The sequence below is a fragment of the Myotis myotis genome, unplaced genomic scaffold (genome assembly GCF_014108235.1).
Source record: "Myotis myotis isolate mMyoMyo1 unplaced genomic scaffold, mMyoMyo1.p scaffold_m19_p_3, whole genome shotgun sequence".
Lineage (NCBI taxonomy): Eukaryota > Metazoa > Chordata > Mammalia > Chiroptera > Vespertilionidae > Myotis > Myotis myotis.
In genome coordinates, this window is record NW_023416335.1 from 189,360,402 (window position 1) to 189,377,963 (window position 17,562).

The following is a 17,562-nucleotide window of genomic DNA, read 5'->3' on the forward strand; positions in this document are numbered from 1 at the left end:
TTGTTATACAATCATTAATGATAATACAGGAATAAACTCTGCTTCACGTACTTACAACTGTCAAACTGTCACCTTACTTCTTCCCATCCCTGTATTTATAGAGTCTAGATGTGTATGATCTGCTCTCTTATCCAGAGCCAAGAAAGAACCTGGATTCTCAGTAGCACTTCAGTTCAGCTTTATAATTATGGGCAGTGAGAGAGGAGGAGGGAAGAGAGAGAGAGAAGGTTCCTCACAAAGCCAGACCCATCTATCTTCCTCTCTTTTTTCAGAGGCAGCAACTAGAATTGATCTGGGATCGCTTTTCCTGTCTTACGGGAACATCCAAGCGAGCTGCAGAGTCCTCGTACAGGGGAGCAAATGATAAGGGAGACCTTCCTTTCGTTGATTTGGTTTTAAGTTAACATTAAGCAGAAACGCAATTTAAACACCAAACCACTGCAGCTCATGTATCCCTCAAGATTCTGAATTTATAACTAAAATTAAAAACTCCGTGTCCTCTGCATCAGCAAACTTCCTACAAGCTGACTGTGTCTGACAGTGCTGCAGATCCACATCACCCTCAGCTCACAGCCCTGCAGTCTCCTGGGCTGATAAGAGGATTGGTAGAGCACCAGACACTGAGCCAAACACAGATTTCTGTTTTCTACGTGCTCCTTCATTCAACAAGTATTTATGGAGCACCAACTCTATGCCCAGCACTGCGGTCCCGGCCACAAAACCAAGATGGGTCCTGACTTAATGGGCTCACTGTCAAGGGATGGATATAAACCAGCAATTACAAGATCATGTGACAGAAGTTTCAAAATAGGTGTTATGGGAGTACAGGCGAGGAACTGTCATCCAGACTCAGGGAGTCCAGGAAAAGGCTCCTGGGGAGTGAGAGCTGAGGATGAGTAGGAGAAGGAAATCGGTTGGGGGAATGAGTGTTTCAGGAAGAGGGGATGGCATGTGCAAAGACTGGGAGAGCGGAGGATGGTTTGCTTGCTTGCTCTTTGTAGAGCCCTGAGGCAATGGTTTGGGTAAAGGGAGTCTGGGGGTAAAAGACGAGGGACAGGGACAGAGAGGTAAGCAAGGCCAGATCACACAGGGAGTCATTGTCCTGCATTTCCAAGTTAAGAGTAGACTAAGAAAAGGGCAGAGAGCTTGCGTGCTCCATCATGTCGTCTCGCTGGGCAGCTAGATGTCCCTAATGACTGTCTGCAGTCATCTCCAAAGCCATCACCCAGGCGGGCCCATTGCAAACTAACAAGGAAAGTGGCATGAACGCGGCCATAGACTGTGGCAAGAAACACAGGGGAAGGAACAAGGTGATAACCTTTAACTTGCTTTCAATGACTTTTTTTTAACATATTTTATTGATTTTTTACAGAGAGGAAGGGAGAGAGTTAGAGAGTTAGAAACATTGATGAGAGAGAAACATTGATCAGCTGCCTCCTGCACATCTCCCACTGGGGTGCCCGCAACCAAGGTACATGCCCTTGACCGGAATCGAACCTGGGACCCTTCAGTCCGCAGGCCGACGCTCTATCCACTGAGCCAAACCGGTCAGGGCTCAATGACTTCTTTAACAGTGTTATGTAATTTAACCATTTTTAGGTATACATAGCTCTGCCTTCACTACTTTTTTCTAAGGGGAAGAAAAAGCTCCATGTGTTAGTTTCAAATTAACATTTCCTTCGAATGTACAGTATGTGCGAACTTTCCAGGGCTGTGTCATGAGTTTGGGAGAGTGCATTTTTCAGAGGAATGTATAGGTGCTCCAGCTCAGTGATTTTTAATACTTTTCAAATATATATTACTGCAAATAAAGGCCTTCCAAGGGATTTTTGTTTGTTTGCTTGCTTGCTTGCTTGCTTTATTTCTGCCCTTTACTGCAGAAGTACAAGCGGTGATCTCTACAAGGTCCTCTTTGAATGCTTTCTGGGCAATTCTGAGGTCAACGTAAAAATACCTGGGAGCTGCAGGTGCTTTGAGGCAAAAAACATCCCAGCAGTTAAGAAATCCCACAGGTTGGAGAAGTAGGCTCACCACTGTGGCTACTGTTCGGTCTATTACTATTAATAAATACCAGGTATATGTGTGCAAAGGGGCAAGGCCCATCCTTGGGACCTGAGTGAAGGCCCAGCTGTACCTGCGCTGCCCATAATGCAATCAATGCCTTCGGTAAATGTTGCCCGGGGGCTGCAGCTTCCCTCCAACATCAGGAGGGTATGGCCCTCATCCGATCACCACCAGGTTCCCTACCACCCTTCGCAAGGCAAGGACACAGGCACCAGGGCCTGGCTCCCGACTCCTGGAGGACATGGCAGCAGTGCCAGCCAAGCTGTCTCCCCCCTCAGCCCCTCGGGCCCATCATCACTCCCGGAGATGGACATCCACGCTCTCCTGCAAAAGAGGAGCAGGATGCAGCTGGCTTCCAAATGCAGGGTTGCACAACCAGGTCATCGTGGGGAAAACACCAAAACAAACCTAAAAAAGTCCCCTAGGCCCTGAGCTACAGCACACACGTTAGCAGGGCCGCGGAAGGTGCCAAGCCAAAGGGTGTTTCCATTTTTCCTGGCTGTTTTCTGCGCGTCGTTGTTACATTAGAAAGAATGGCTCCTCTTTGGACTGTACACCCTCGTGGGCAGGACCCCTCTGACCGCTTTTGGAACCCTCCAACTCAGAGCTATGGTATCGCTTAACGAAAATATGACTATTTTTTCACTTGTAAAGCCGGGTGTCCCTTCCTAGGTCACCGGCCGGCCATCTGCTCTCCAGCCCAGAACTCCTGCTTTCCCTCTTCCTCCACACGGCCAACTGAACATCCTCTGGCTTTTCATATGGCTATGTCCCCTGGCCGATGGAACCAACAAGCCAGGGCTTCCCAAAAATCAGGCGAAAAAGGAAGGAAGCTAATGATCTGGCCACGCGAGCACACACTCTTTATTGTTTGCTGGATTCCGCGCATTGTCCTCGCCTGGGCCCAAGGTAAACACGGCTCGATACGCATAACCGTTAACTTGTACCTTTTACAGGAAGGGGGCACGGAGGCCATTCTTTGTGAGTACAGAAAAGTTCTCTGGGACACGTTTGCATTGGCAGATTAATCAGCAGGACACCTGCTTCCACCCGAATTCCACAGTGTGGCCATTCCGTTCCTGAGTTTAATTACTGAGGTGCACTCACCACAGTCGGGAAATCACTGCCAACTCCCAGCTTGGAGACCATGGGACAGCAACTGACCGGGCCGGGGAAAAAAGGAAAGAGATCATTCTAACAATAGCCTCTGGCATTATCTGGCCAGAATCAAATATGGGACCATCAGGCAAGAAAACAACTGAGCCCTGACGGGTTTGGCTCAATGGACAGAGTGTCGGCCTGTGGACTCAAGGGTCCCAGGTTCGATTCCGGTCAAGGGCATGTACCTTGGTTGCGGGCACATCCCCAGCGGGGGGTGTGCAGGAGGCAGCTGATCGATGTTTCTCTCTCATTGATGTTTCTAACTCTCTATCCCTCTCTCCCTTCCTCTCTGTAAAACATCAATAAAATATATTTTTAAAAAAAAGAAAAAGAAAACAAACTGAAATGGTGATAAAATATGACAAGCCCTCTTATGGATGAGAGAAACTGATGCGTTTGGGGTAACTACAGCTACATTTGAAGGGCTTGGCTGGAAATATGTTGATTTTTGAAGGAATGCGTTTATTCACCCAATATACCTTTCCTCTAATCATTGCCCCTCAGACACCTCATATTGAACTTTGCATAAACGTTTAAGGTTTAGACTTGATTTCACTGCCATTTAAAAACACGTTGAAGTCTTCCCTCAGCCGCTTAGGCAGCAAGAGGTTTAAGGTGCTATCAGGGGTTTTCTTTTGCTACTAAGCCTTTCTTTTCCCTGGTCTCTCCTCCATCAGCCCACTCTCAATGCCATCTAGACCTGTTCCCTCACAGACATCCCCAGATTGTTTCTCAGCCCCATAAACTCCTCTCACCTCCTGCCCCACCATATGCCTCCTCATCACCACGCCCACCTGCTCAGAAAGCTGCCCCTTCCTAGTCTGGACCAACACCCTCTGGTGTACACACCCCCAGAACCCACAGCTCGGCACCGTCAGAGTCACACGTGGCCTGCTGAGGGAGCAGCCACCCGGATTCCCAGCCCCAGCCGCCGAAACACTCCCTTTCCCTTCTGTCACTCAATGTTCAAGTTCAAAGTTAGTGAAAAGGGCCAAACTTTAAAGTCTGGGAAGTCCTTCAGTCAGTGAGAAGGCTGAGGGAATAGCGAGGACTTTCACATCATACAGGCTTCCCACAGCAGCAACATGGCAATGGAACTTTTTGTCCCTGGCTCACTCAGCGTTTCCCACAAAGCACAGGCTATGGACCCAACCAGTGCTCTAAGTGAATCTGCTTACCACCCCTTCCGTCCCTCACCCCGAGAACATATTACGTCCAATAGGAAGCACAATATTCCTGAGTGGTTCCTTTCCTTAAGACATGGCAACTCTGTAATAGCCAACATCTCATACCAGGACCCAGTTAACAAGTGGTGCGGGTCAGTGAGATTCAACAAGGCGGCTGTCTGCTATGGGTAGCATGGATTATGGGCTATACAGCTGATTCCCTCTCAACTCTCCTTTAACTCTGCATTTCGTTGAACAGCGCCGTATATTATAGGCAAGCTTTGTTTCACCCCATTAACAGAGGACAATTGTATCAGCCATATGAATCTGAGTTCCCATGTTACTTAATTGCTACGCTGCTGTGTTAACGAAGTTAGGCGGGGGTTTGGCAAGAGCGTAGATCACCTTCATGTACAGATATTTGTGGTTTTATTTTTCCTTTTGCCAGCTTGCCTCTCGGTTTCAATTGCTTACCATCTGCCTTTGAACAATCTAAGTGCGAGCAGATAGATTTTATTTGGAGGATGAAATGCTTTGAGCTTCTCCTAGAAAAGCATTTTCATATACTGGCTCTCGGGGCATTCGCTGTTTAATAGGATCTCGGAGGCGATTCAGTTGGGGTTGGAAGTTGGTTCCTTTTCATAGTTCAAGTGCATTGGAAAATAAAAACTTCGAGATCCTCGTTTTTTATCCCAGAGGGAAACAGGGTACTCAGGGGCCGGAACTAACCTCTCACTTTAAAATGTCCCCTGAATCACCCAAAGACAGGGCAGGTGATGGGACAGAGGAGCTGGTGGTATGTGATGGATGGTCTACTTCTACTGCACTATCCTTAAATCATTTCAAGCTTTTAAGAAAATCCAAACATGAAGCATTCAAGACTTTCTGCGTTTGTGGTTTTCTTCACATGCCCAAAAAACACCTGACTGAAAAGTTCACTGAGTTCACCTGGTTGGTTAAAAAAAAAAAAAAAAAAAAGAAAAAAAAGAAAAAAAAAAAATCCAACAAAGTAGAGGGATTTGACTTGACTTGATCTATTATTTTGAAAATAGGGCCCAAAATAAATAAAACCAATTACTGAGTCAAAAATCAGCAAGCTAGCTAGGAAACAGAAGACCTGGGTTTCAGTTTGGGCCTTTGTCTGAAATCCCTCTACACTCTAGCTCTAAATGTCTAAGTCCTATTACTCTAAGGACTGTCTTCTGCATAACAAGTGTTCAGCAGTCACAACTGATGGGACAGATGGCACGATGCTGCTGGTGCTGATCCTTTATCATTGTGATGGAGACCCAGAGCCCCGTACAGCACACCTAGCTTTAATGAAAGAGTCAACGAAACCAAGCTTCCATCTCGGCCCCTCCTAAATAATCGCAGACTACAGCAGCTGTCTTGAGCTGGAATCCCGATTTTCTACCCCAACCACTAAACCCCGCTGGACTCCCAAATGAGTTGATGAAGTCCCCATTATCTTAGAATTGCTGTGGAGCCTAACACTGAGTTAGAAGAAAAAAAAGTCAGCAGCTCCCTCCTCTCCTCCTCTGCAGAATCGCAGGGATGCAAGTCAGGGGGAGAGGGTCCCTGTCCCGGGAAGGAGAAATGCACAATAACCTCTAAGGTTCTAATTGTTCCCATCACTTCCTGAGAGCAAAACACATAAGGACGGGCAAGAACAACCCACAGTCCCTGCTCCCTCCACCGATCCCACTCCAAAAAGTCTACACAGTTTTAATAGAGCGTTAGTGACTCTTCGTTTTATTATAATTGACTGAAATCCTGAAAAGAACAAGTTTAGAACCCTAGAAGGCAAGTTTCAATGTGTAATACTTACAGAAGTGTTGTGCTTTAAGTGGCATAAAATCCCACCTACTCACCTGACCATATCAAAGCTATTAAAGGCAACTTCTCATTTACAAAGAGGGACTTAGTATGTGTGCCTGGCCAGGTCTTACAACTGATCCCATAAGCTACCTCCCTAAATCTTCTCCCCATTATTTTTAGAAGAGTGAGAACTTCTCTGCTTCATTCCTAAATGATGTTGCTCTTTGGTGGGGTATGACTCAAAACAGAATTCCCTCAACTCTCTCCATCTATTCCCAGAACAGGGCATACTGGTACTGTAAACAGGATGAAACTACCCTTACACAGAAAAACCTTACACATGGGTGGTAATGAAGGATCAAAGAATAGGGCTCTCTCAGCAAAAGTCTGAATAGGAAAGCCTATGTAAAGAGATGCAATTTCACTACTTAAACACAGCACATCACACATTATAAACGCTGCTATAAAATGAGAACATTATAATGGCCAATAGGCTAATATTGCATAGTAATGTATCATAAACATTAAAAGTCTTAACATACAGAAATGAATTATTAGTTGGGAAATTATAATATTAATAATTATAATAATTTCTAAGGCCACTATCTGAAAAAGTCATACATCTAAACTGGATTGCTTACCCAAACTGAATAACACCTGCATAAATTACAAAGAAAAGATTAACTTTTCAGCGTTTGCACTATAACAATCACAGGAACAATTTCTCAAGAATTATAAACTGGAATTGCTGCTATATCAAAAGCTGTCAAAAATTGACTTTCCTTCCCCTATTTTTGACAAGCATACTTGATATAAGTACCAACTACTATTTTGTCCACTTAGCAAATTTAGGTAATGAAAATTGATGTAATCTTTCATTAACAGGAATACCAGCGTACCCCAAACAACAAGAAAAACTTAAAGGTTAAAAGGAAACAAGGAAGTACAAAATGACCAAACCAAGGTGAACTATGAACACTAAAACAGTCATCTGGGATAGGAATATGATTGGGGTAGAATCATCAAAAAGCAGAGAGAAAGGGAAGAGACGATGTGATGAACACATGGCAGCCAGGGTACCGGAGCCCACGGTCCTGGGCCCAGAGCAAACGTGTTTTTGGAAAACCCACTTCAGCACATTCTGTTTTAAAGGTTCACGAGCCAGACATTAGGTGCTGGAGGGCAATGGTTTCTATTTGGGAACCATGAATGAGTACATAATGGATTGAAGGAGAAACAAATTGATTTGATTATATTTACAGAGATGGAAGGAAAAGACTACAGGAAGATGAGGAGGGAGCCAGGGGGAGGTAGGGAAGTGAATGGTAAAGCTAAGCAGGCTGATAACAGGGACAGAAGTTCTACGCCACATGAGATAGAGATGCAAAGGAGGAAAAGCAGGCAGGTGAGCGTGGGAATGGCTGGTAATGACCCTATTGCACAAGACATGGCACAAGCAGGGCCTTGAAAAAAAGAAAGAAGAAGGAAAGAAAACGCCCATCTGCCCGCGCCTCAATTTCTATTAGACCAGACTTCGAAGTCACAACACAAAGTTGAGAGTGGCAACTGCGGGCCTTCTGTTACAGACTCCTACTATGAGTTGTGCACAGCATTTTGATGTTCTGGGAATGCATATGGGTTTGATGCAGTGTGGGAACTAAAGTAAAGTCCAGGAGAGGGGAAGAGAGTTTATGAAAAATTATTTAAAGATATGTGTGCATGCATCTGTGGTTGTGTATCTACTGAGACCCAATGTCACATCACCCGCGAAGTGAGGGTTGCAAAGAGGGATAGGGCCTGAAGACACGGCCCTGAGTTCAGCACAGCACAGCACAGCTGGAGGAGGCCAGGGGCAGGACTCCATCTCTGAAGATGGCCAGGGTGTAGGCATGTGCACGTGTGTGTGTGTGTGTGTGTGTGTGTGTGTGTGTGTGTGTGTGTAACAGAGATAGCACACCTGGCCAGGCAGTTATGTAATCAGATACCACAGGGGGAAAATTTCTTCCCGATCTCAGCTGGTGATCAGATTCTGCCCTGAAGCATAGGGTGTCCTTGCAACTTTTATCCAGAAGGAAGACAAAAACCCTAAGGAGTCTTTCTTCAACACCAGCCAGGGGTCAGGAAAAATGGAAGAAGTTCAGAAAAGCCACATGGTGTGGTGTCTTTGTCACTGAGTGTCACCTTTGCCACAATGGAAGACTGGCTGGAAGCAAGGCTATTGCTCAACCACCCTGACCTCATGGAATTTTATTTCCAATAAAAGTAATTGTTAAAATATAACAGCACACTTTTTAAAAAATTTTTGGTAAGGCTTGCCACATAAATAAAGAACAGGGAGAAGTCCTTTATCAGTTCACACATCATAATGTAGGTTTTAGAAAATATGGTAACTTCTGCTGGGGGGGGAGGGGAGGGGCTCCCACACAACTGCATGGGCACTTGTTATTCCACTCCTATTTACAGTTCAACAGCTCATTCATAAATTTTCTCAGCCCAGTTGGTATAGCTCAGGGTTGAGTTTCAACCTATGAACCAGGAGGTCACGGTTCGATTCCTGGTCAGGGCACATGCCCGACTGCGGGCTCAATCCCACTGTGAGGTGTATAGGAGACAGCTGATCAATGATTCTCTCTCATCACTGATGTTTCTCTCTCTCTCTCCCTCTCCCAAATCAATAAAAATATTAAAAGTAATAAATAAATAAGTAAATAAATTTTCTCCTAGGCAGGTCAATGTTGAAGCAACTTCAAGTGAAAACAGTGGCTGATAACCCTAACAGAGTCGTCAAGGTTCAGATTTAGTTCTGAGGCCGGTTGCTAGAACTGAATGGGGACAGTCCCAATATTAGATTGTGATATACTAATTGTCAGGAACCCTAAGTCCCATCAGTGCTAAGCCCCCATGTTCCCTGAACAGTCCGCTTCCCATTGCATCTGTAAGACAAGAAGGAGGAGAGAGGAAGTGGAAGGGGAAGGAAATGGCCTCTATATCAACAAGTCTTGGCAGTAGAGGCGCTGGGCAAGGACAGTAATAGTGGGAGGAAACTTGACAACAGCACATTGTCCAAGGATGAGGTGTATGTGCTGAGTGTTCATAGAAGGCACACCCTTAGTGGCCACCCCCACCTTGGCAGCTTGATAAATGTGCATTTTCACTGGGAACACAGAGACCTATGCTTTGCTGTTCCCCTAGGTGGCTTGGATTAGCATTCCTGCAACAACCCCCAACTTGCACACAACCCCTATTGGGCCCTATCTGTGAGGGGCAAGAGCAACCTTGGACCCCTGAGAAGACAGAAAGGCCTAGAATAAAGCAGTACAGGGACTCCACCTGCGGCCAAGATAACATCAAGGTCAGTAGGTCTGGCAGGCAGCTGTAGCGTGGGTGTCGAAAAGACAGCCTGTGGCAGACGGAAAACCTGGCAGATGTCAGTTTGGGGGGAAACTGTAGAAGAACTCTTGCTGGGATCTGGCTGGGTTCAGGAAGTTAAAACTTCACATATCCTGATGCCCCTAATCCCCGCTCTATGTCAACAACAATCAGAGTAAAGAGAAAAGGAGCCATTTGGGCTTGTATGGAAGGTCCAAGTATATCCGCTTCTATCTAAAAATACCTGACTTCTCCCAATTGGCTCATTTCACACCTATCAGATTGTTTATAACCCCAATACACTCTCCCAAAAGCCTCCTCTTTAAGCAAATAGCACTGAGTTGTCTACTATAAACAGAAATGTTGAGGCTGTCATACCACCCATAAGACATGACTCTGAGTTGTGTTTCTGGTACTGTGGTGCACTCAGTCATTCTCACTGGTTTAGGCCTCCGGGCAAGACACTGGGAGTGAAATAAGAGGTCCGAAGAGGTCACCATCATAGATAAGGGTAGACAAGAACATGGGATTTGAAGAAGGTTGAAAAGCAATCACAGACTCGGAAAGGCCATTGCAGATATCACAGAAGGCTCAGAAAGCTGAGCTGCTCTCACAAGTTATCTCTACCAACCAGCTAGCAGAGGAATGAGGTAGGGGAACTACTGGCAGTCCCACACAGCGGTGACAGGCCGCGGGTTCCCAGAGTATCCCAGCGAGGAATGCTAAGACTACACATGGCGGCAACAAACAGCCATCAGCTCTCTCCCCCTCATCCAGGAGGCGTCGTGAGCCAAGCCAAGAAGAAAGGATGAATAAGGGTTGAAGTTCATTCATTTTGGGCTGTCCATGCTTCTCTTTGAAGATCTGGCCTAAAGGTTCTCAAGACGTTTCTCCAGCTTTCTATGTTCCTCTCTGGAAGGTGGGCGATCAAGTGGTAAAGAATGAGTGGGTGCTGTGTGTGCACATTCTATTCAGTGCTTAAGAGAACACCTCAGTGTTGCGGGTGGCTGTGTGGTCGGTTGGTCAGCCTTGCCAAGCGGTCCTGACAAGGCAATAATAATGAGGTCTCTACCTTTCTTCCTTCCTCTACCTTCCAGGGGCATTTGCTCAGGATGTCAACTGTGTGAGGTCTTTATTTTACATTTTTCTTATGTATCACAGAACCTAGCACCCACTGAGCCCATAGTAGAAGCTGAATAAACTCATGCTGATTTAAAACTTCTATTCAACTAACATACACCGGACATTCTGTGCTGGATACTGGAAATATAAAAACGAATCCATGAGACTCCTGCTCTCAGTGGACCTTCACTCTAGGTCAGAGGATGAGAAACAATTAAAATATACCAGGATCATTGCAAATAACAAAGGCATGTTCACCACTGTGCCTGTCAGCAACAAGGAAGGCTTCAGATGACAAACTGGCTACAGGGCAGAAAAGGGATCAGGGGAAGATTCCAGGAATAAAAGTTCATAATGTGGTTTGGGAGAAGAGCGAGAGATTAGAGACGATTCTAGAAAGGCAGACTGTACAGGGTCTCGCATGCCATGATAACGAGTGGGTTTTATCCTGAACTGCAGTGTCAGAAAGAAACTAGTGTGACAAAGTTTTATTTGCAAAGAATCATGCTGGGCTGGATTGGAAGGTGCATAAGTGGAGGTCAGATGATCAGATGGGAGGCAGCTGAAGAGTCCGGGGCCAGAAGGACGACAGTGTTCGTCAGGATGGAGAAGAAAGAACAGTGTAAGAGATATGGGGTGCGGACCACTGCACTGCGCTGCCTTGCAGATCCAGAAGATGGTACATCTGCCCTCCAGAAGCTGATGACCCAGTAGCTTAAAGACCAATGGTGGCACTGGCTGGTTTGGCTCAGTGAATAGAGCATTGGCCTACGGACTGAAGGGCCCCAGGTTCGATCCAGTCAAGGGCACATGCCTGGGTTCAGACTCGATCCCCAGTAGGGGGCATGCAGGAGGCAGCTGATCAATGATTCTCATCATTGATGTTTCTATCTCTCTCTCCCTTTCCATTCCTCTCTGAAACCAATAAAAATATATTAAAATTTAAATTTAAAAAAGCAGCAACGGTGGATGAGTCTGTTAGTAAGCCATGGACAGAGAAGGGTCATCATTCCCCACTCAGACCTGGATGGCTTTTGTTGCAGTGCTGGCTTTAAGCTGGCCTTTGAAGAATGACGGAGAGGTGATTTGGCAGAACTACTCATTTACTTTCCTTCTTTTGGCTATTCTCCCCTGTGATTCATGTCCTGAACAGTTTTATTTAGCTCTATCTTTATAGTATACGATTCTTAGATGGATTCTTTTAACAGAAACCTCCAGCAGAAATAGCTGCCATCGTCTCTCACATTAATCCTGCTCATCAGCACCTCCTGACAGTATGTGACTTAGGTGGGACGAAATAAATAAATAAAAACAATATCAATAAGGCTTTGCCAGGCTGGCGAACTGATCCAGTCAGAGGATTATAAGAGACACCTGTTTTTTTCACACAGCAGCTGCAAACACAGAAGCATGGCATCCTGGAATCAAGAAAGAGTTCTCATTAAAATCCAAGAGCAGCAGAAACTGGTATGAACCAATTTTCAATGATGTCACCTGAATGTGAAAAGAAGTTCAAGTTAGAGTAGACACACAATAGGAACCCTGCTTTGCTAAACTTGGGAACCTGAATGTTACTTTGCTTATGGGGAGGTGATTATCTATTCATCCAAATATTCTAAATCCTTAAAGCATCTATTATACACTTAGGTCACTATCATAAACATACTGAAGGTTTTTTAAGTTTGGCTGATTTATGCCCTTGTGGTTGACCAAACACCTCTTCATTTAAACCAGCTTAAAATACAAACCAGAATATAGCCCAATGTAAAATGCGGATACTCCTACAGGAGCAAATAAACATTTAAATTATCTTTTCAGTTCATTGACCACTGCAGATATACACATGCATAAGCTACCAACCTGTAAACACCACAGGCAAACCATTTCGTAGCTGCAATATGTCCACATCGCCTTCCCAGACCAGACCAGGGAGATGCTCTTAGAAACAGCTTGCTAACAGCCTCTCACATTGCTATTTAACAATCCATTTATAGCCCATCAAAAAGCCAGCCCTCCAAGGAGATATATTTTATACCTATATGTAGAGTTCTTTGCCACAAAGCTGGGTTTTGTACAATCTTTCACTCTGGAGACCAGAAATCAGATTATAGCATAATTTCTGTGACTTATGATCCCATAAGCATGCCATATATGGGCATATATGCAAACAGTCACAAGAACAAACCCTCGGAATAAAAGCAGAATGATGCCCAAGAAAGCACATGCCATGAAATAGTCCTGACTAGAACTAAAAATAGCACATGAAGGCATGGTGTCAGCTACCCTCTCGCTGTTCTCCCTACAACATGCTCATTCTAACCTCCAGTGTTGATTCTTAAGCTTCAGCCTTCAATGACTACCTAGGAACCTTTCCCGAACCCAACAAGCTCCTTTCCCGAACCCAACAAGCTCCTTTCGAGGCTTTGGAGTGGGGAGCAATCTTTCAATGCACTGCACTTATGAGGCCATTGATGCACACAAAGGCAGGCAAAGAGTGAACCTGAAATTGTGAATATTCCCCCCAAAGCCTAATATGTGTGCCCTGGGGACACCAGGACCAGCACAGAGATGGCCTTTCTGGCAAACAGTCCACTAGAAGCCCTTGAAGTGCTACGCAGGGTCAACGGCCCAATAGGCAGCCAGCAGGACTAACTCTCACCCTACCCTGCCTGGAGAAGTATGCAGCCAGAACTTCCCCAAGTGGCAGAACCTTGTCAACGCAGGCCCCACTTGGAATCCCAAAAAGATCCGAGAAGAAAACCCTAAGAATGCAAAATCCCTAAAGAACCACGGGCACCAATCTGGGGGCCAGGGCTGTGAAGTGAATTCTTCCCAATAACCCATTTGGCACTTAGCCCAGCAGTCCACAAACACGAGCATCGAGGCAGTGACTGGATTTCCCCTGGGCTCCACAGGTCATCCTAAAATGTATCCAAATGAGAAACAGGATGTGTTGTGAACTCACTTTCACCTATAACCTAGATATACACGAACCAAGAGGCAAGAGGACGACATGTCATCCACCCACACCTTCTCCACAGCTGAAATGGAAATGTGCACAGAGCCATCTTTCCCCTAAATCGGACTACTCCGCACCATGGCTAACCACAAAAGCACACAGGCCTCCCTGCTCCCTTAGAGAGGCTCCATTTGGCCATTTTACCAAAATGTTCAAGATAGACAAATTCTCAGATGAGCCGGCTAATGTGAACAGTGGAGGTGCCCCCCAGGACCCACCTCGTCCCTCTCTACTGGAATAACAGGCCTTCTAGGGGGAGGCCCACATGGCTCTGGGCCTTTCTGCCTTCTTGTGGTTTTAAGGTTCTTTTCCCTCTGAGGCCTTAGCCCAGATATCTCCAAATGCAGCACATTGCCCTGCACCCAGAAAACAATAAATAAATACCCTGCCATTGCTGCCAGGGCCTCCTTGTTCATTTTCTAGGATAGGTAGCTTAGAAAAGCCACGGTGCCAGCATGGGTGGGAGCCTGGAAGACAGGGACACTAATAGGTGCCCTACTTGAGATGTAACCGAACACTGGGTGCCTCGGCCCATCGCCCTGCCTGTCTGGGTGAAAGGCAGATACCTTTACAGCATGCTGAGAACGATTAGAGGATCATCACTCCGGCCTTCCTGTGCTCGCCAACATTCCCCCTGGATGCCATCGTGTGCAAACGCTGTGTCTGACCTACAGCTGACTTCTGCCTGCAGGGCAGTGCACCCTCGCGTCCGAGTCACATCCTGCCAACAGCACAGGGCCTCACAGGCGCAGAAACGCAGACTGCAAACCTCAGAAGGTGAGCCTTTGTTTCTCCGGTTCTTGGAGGGTAAGGGCTCTTACTTTTCCAACCGGTATGGTCTCTATTCTCACCCTAGAGTCTCCGAGTCAGCAGACTAAGGGAAGCACCACATGGCACAGCGTCAAGCAAGGAGCTGGCAGCTTTCCAGGGGATCTGAGATGTAGGCAGCCAAACCGGGGCATTCAGGTCTCCATGCTGCGGAGAAGAGGAGACTTACCCAGCTTTAGGGAACCTACATGACTCAGACTTCATGCTCAAAACGACAGCACTCCCGCCTGGCTCAACCCACTTCGAATATAGATCGGATCAAAAGGCGCAAAGGGAGAGTGACTCCTGGCCCACTGCCCCCGCCCATCACTGCCCATTACTATCAGGACTTGTGAGTCAGGAGAGCCCCGAGTGTCAACCATGCAAGGCACCATCAAGTGAACTCATGACATGGATTTTTAAAATCTCTCAGATCTCAAGTCAAAAGGACAACACATCAACTACAAAACACACCATGGCTCCGGTCCTTAAGATTTTCCATTTCCCAAAACCAGGTGTGCCAACTCTGTGGCAGGAAGTTGGGCAGGAGCACACAAAGAGGCCCAAAGGAAAGAGAACTCCTTCTGTCCCTTTGGGTGCCCGGCCTGGGATCACAAATCTACACACAAAAATACGCAGCGGGTCCATGTGGCTGAGTGAGGGGACACTACAGTCTGGTTTGCTCTGGCAGGAGTCTGATTGGACGGTCCAGGATAGTCTGGGAAAGAAGACAACTAGAAGCAACAATGAATAAGGAAGGAACTAATGTGGACAAGTTTTCTTCCTTCGTCTGAACTCTTCAAAGCAGTCCAGAAACGAGCTTAGCAAACTCCCACTCCCCTTTTTGTAAAAGCTGTATTACTAGTACATTTCTTTTTGCTCACTCCAGAGTGGATCTATTTAGCTGGGTATTCAACATTCGGCTGGAATAATACTAACTCTAAATTGTCTCTTGACCTGGGTTCTTCATTAGAGTCCCGGCACTGGTCCCAACCACACCCACAGCAAGGCGGCCATCTGAGCCCTCCCTCTCTGGGGCCACAGTGGCCACACCTAGACCCACACTCCCACTGGGGGGACAAGGCGGCGTGCTAGGAAAATGGGCCACTTCTGAGACAAACAAGCTGCTCTTTGGGGTTGGATATTTTTCATTGCAAGGCTGATTTCTATCTGTAGCTCATTTCTTCCAGGAAATACTTTACAGTCAGCATCTCATCTCTGGTTTCTACTTCCTCACATACAGGGGATGTGAGTGAAGCAGGATTACTGACCTCATTCTACAGATAAGTCTGCAGAAAGACAGGGTTACACAGCCCATCAAAACCCACCGGAGAAGGTACGAGGCAGCCGAGAAGAAATCACAAACTTTCACTGTGTTTTCCAGGTGGAGTGCAGAGGAACACACCTCACAAGTTCCTTCTTCCCATCCACACCTGTTTTCATGGGGTCAGCGGAAGAGGCAGCTAACATTCTCTCCTCAAAAAGGGTCATTTTCCAGTCTTCTCGTGTAATGTGTACATACACAGCAAAACTCAGGAATGCATTTTAAATCCCCAGCAAAACAGATACTTCCAAACAGATACTTCAGTCTCTTAACATCTACTAATTATGAAGGTCCCCGCATGTCCCAAGGTAACAAATTTGGCTTTTTCCAACCCTTCTGCATAAACTTCTACTAAGAGCCATCTATTCCCCGCTCTTAAAACTGGAAATTCACCACCCCACAGCAAACAGTGTCTGTTCTGTGGTCAGACAGACATGGGACCGCCTGTTAAACAAAAGCAGACTGAAGAATGGATGCTCCCTTTCAAGACTCGCCCCAGTCACAAATAATAAGCAACTGTACGAACAAGCAGATCCCTGAATAGGTTCGAATGCTTGAGTGCTGAGTAATAACGCCAGTTAGAGTCACTGTACAGTACTTCCAGGCTTAGGTTTTTTTTCCTTTTCTTTCATCTCTGGAAACTTATTCAGAACCATACTAGCTATGCCCTCAAAACTTTACTGTAAGATGCAAAAGGCATTTATTATCCTGTAATTGCAGTTGGCTCGTCTCTCCTGCTGTTGAGGCGAGTATTCAATTAAAATGAGAATAAGAGCTTTTCTGAGCACTGACTGAGTGACCCCAGCCCTGTGAGAAACGCAATGGGGTAGTGACAGGCGCACTTGCTGGGAGTCAGCCAACATGAGAGGCCTAGATTTTAGTTCAGGAAGGGCCATGAACTAGCCATGTGAACTTGAACAAGACGGTTAACATCTCTGGCCTCCGTATTCTCAACTGCACAATGTGGAGGATTACAGAGAGGAAGAATTTACATATTCCAACGGCCCTAAGAGACAGATCTGCTTATTAGCACTTCAGAGGAGTTACAAGGTTCAAGATGAAGATGAACAAGTTCAAGAACCAGAATTCACTCTCAGTTCTGTCTACTCCAGCGCCTGTGTGCTTCCCCTAGAAGCACTCACAGTATGGCAATGACCAGACGCCTCTTCTCAGCAACTTACAATCCCCTGGAGGGAAATCACCTTCGCAGATAGAACTGAAGAACAACATCAAACAGAATAAAATAAGAATCAAAATCTTACACCACTGAGCGCCCACCGCGCTCGCACCAGCAGGGCGACACATCCTTTTCAGGTCGTTCAGGAAATGAGATCGTTTTCCGTATGTCTGACTCCCACACAGCGAGGGAAAATACCCCCGAGGAGAACAAGGTCGGTGAGCGTGCAGATCTACTGGGTAGCTCTTTCCTGGCTTCACCCGGGAGTCGAGTGCTTTTCAGAGGTCTTTCGTCCAGATGACGGAAACGTAGCCTTTGGAAACGTAACCTTATTTTATGCCAACCACTTTTGTCGGGGAGCTTTCCAAAGTGCATTACATTATTTCCTCACTTCCTAAATCTCATAATTTAAAGTTTGTCTTTAACTGGGATGTCATAATTAATGATCATAAATATCATCAGTCGTGGTGTGGTGCCTTCCACAGGGGTTGAACTCTCTCTATATGCATCATCGCAATGAAGCTATGCTTCCTGA

At 46.1% G+C, this 17,562-nt stretch overlaps 1 protein-coding gene across 4 annotated transcripts in view; it reads right to left on the reverse strand.

Moving 5' to 3' along the window:
* ETV6 (ETS variant transcription factor 6) overlaps positions 1–17,562 on the reverse strand; it is a 226,632-nt gene that overhangs the window by 201,268 nt on the left and 7,802 nt on the right. The window lies entirely within an intron of this gene.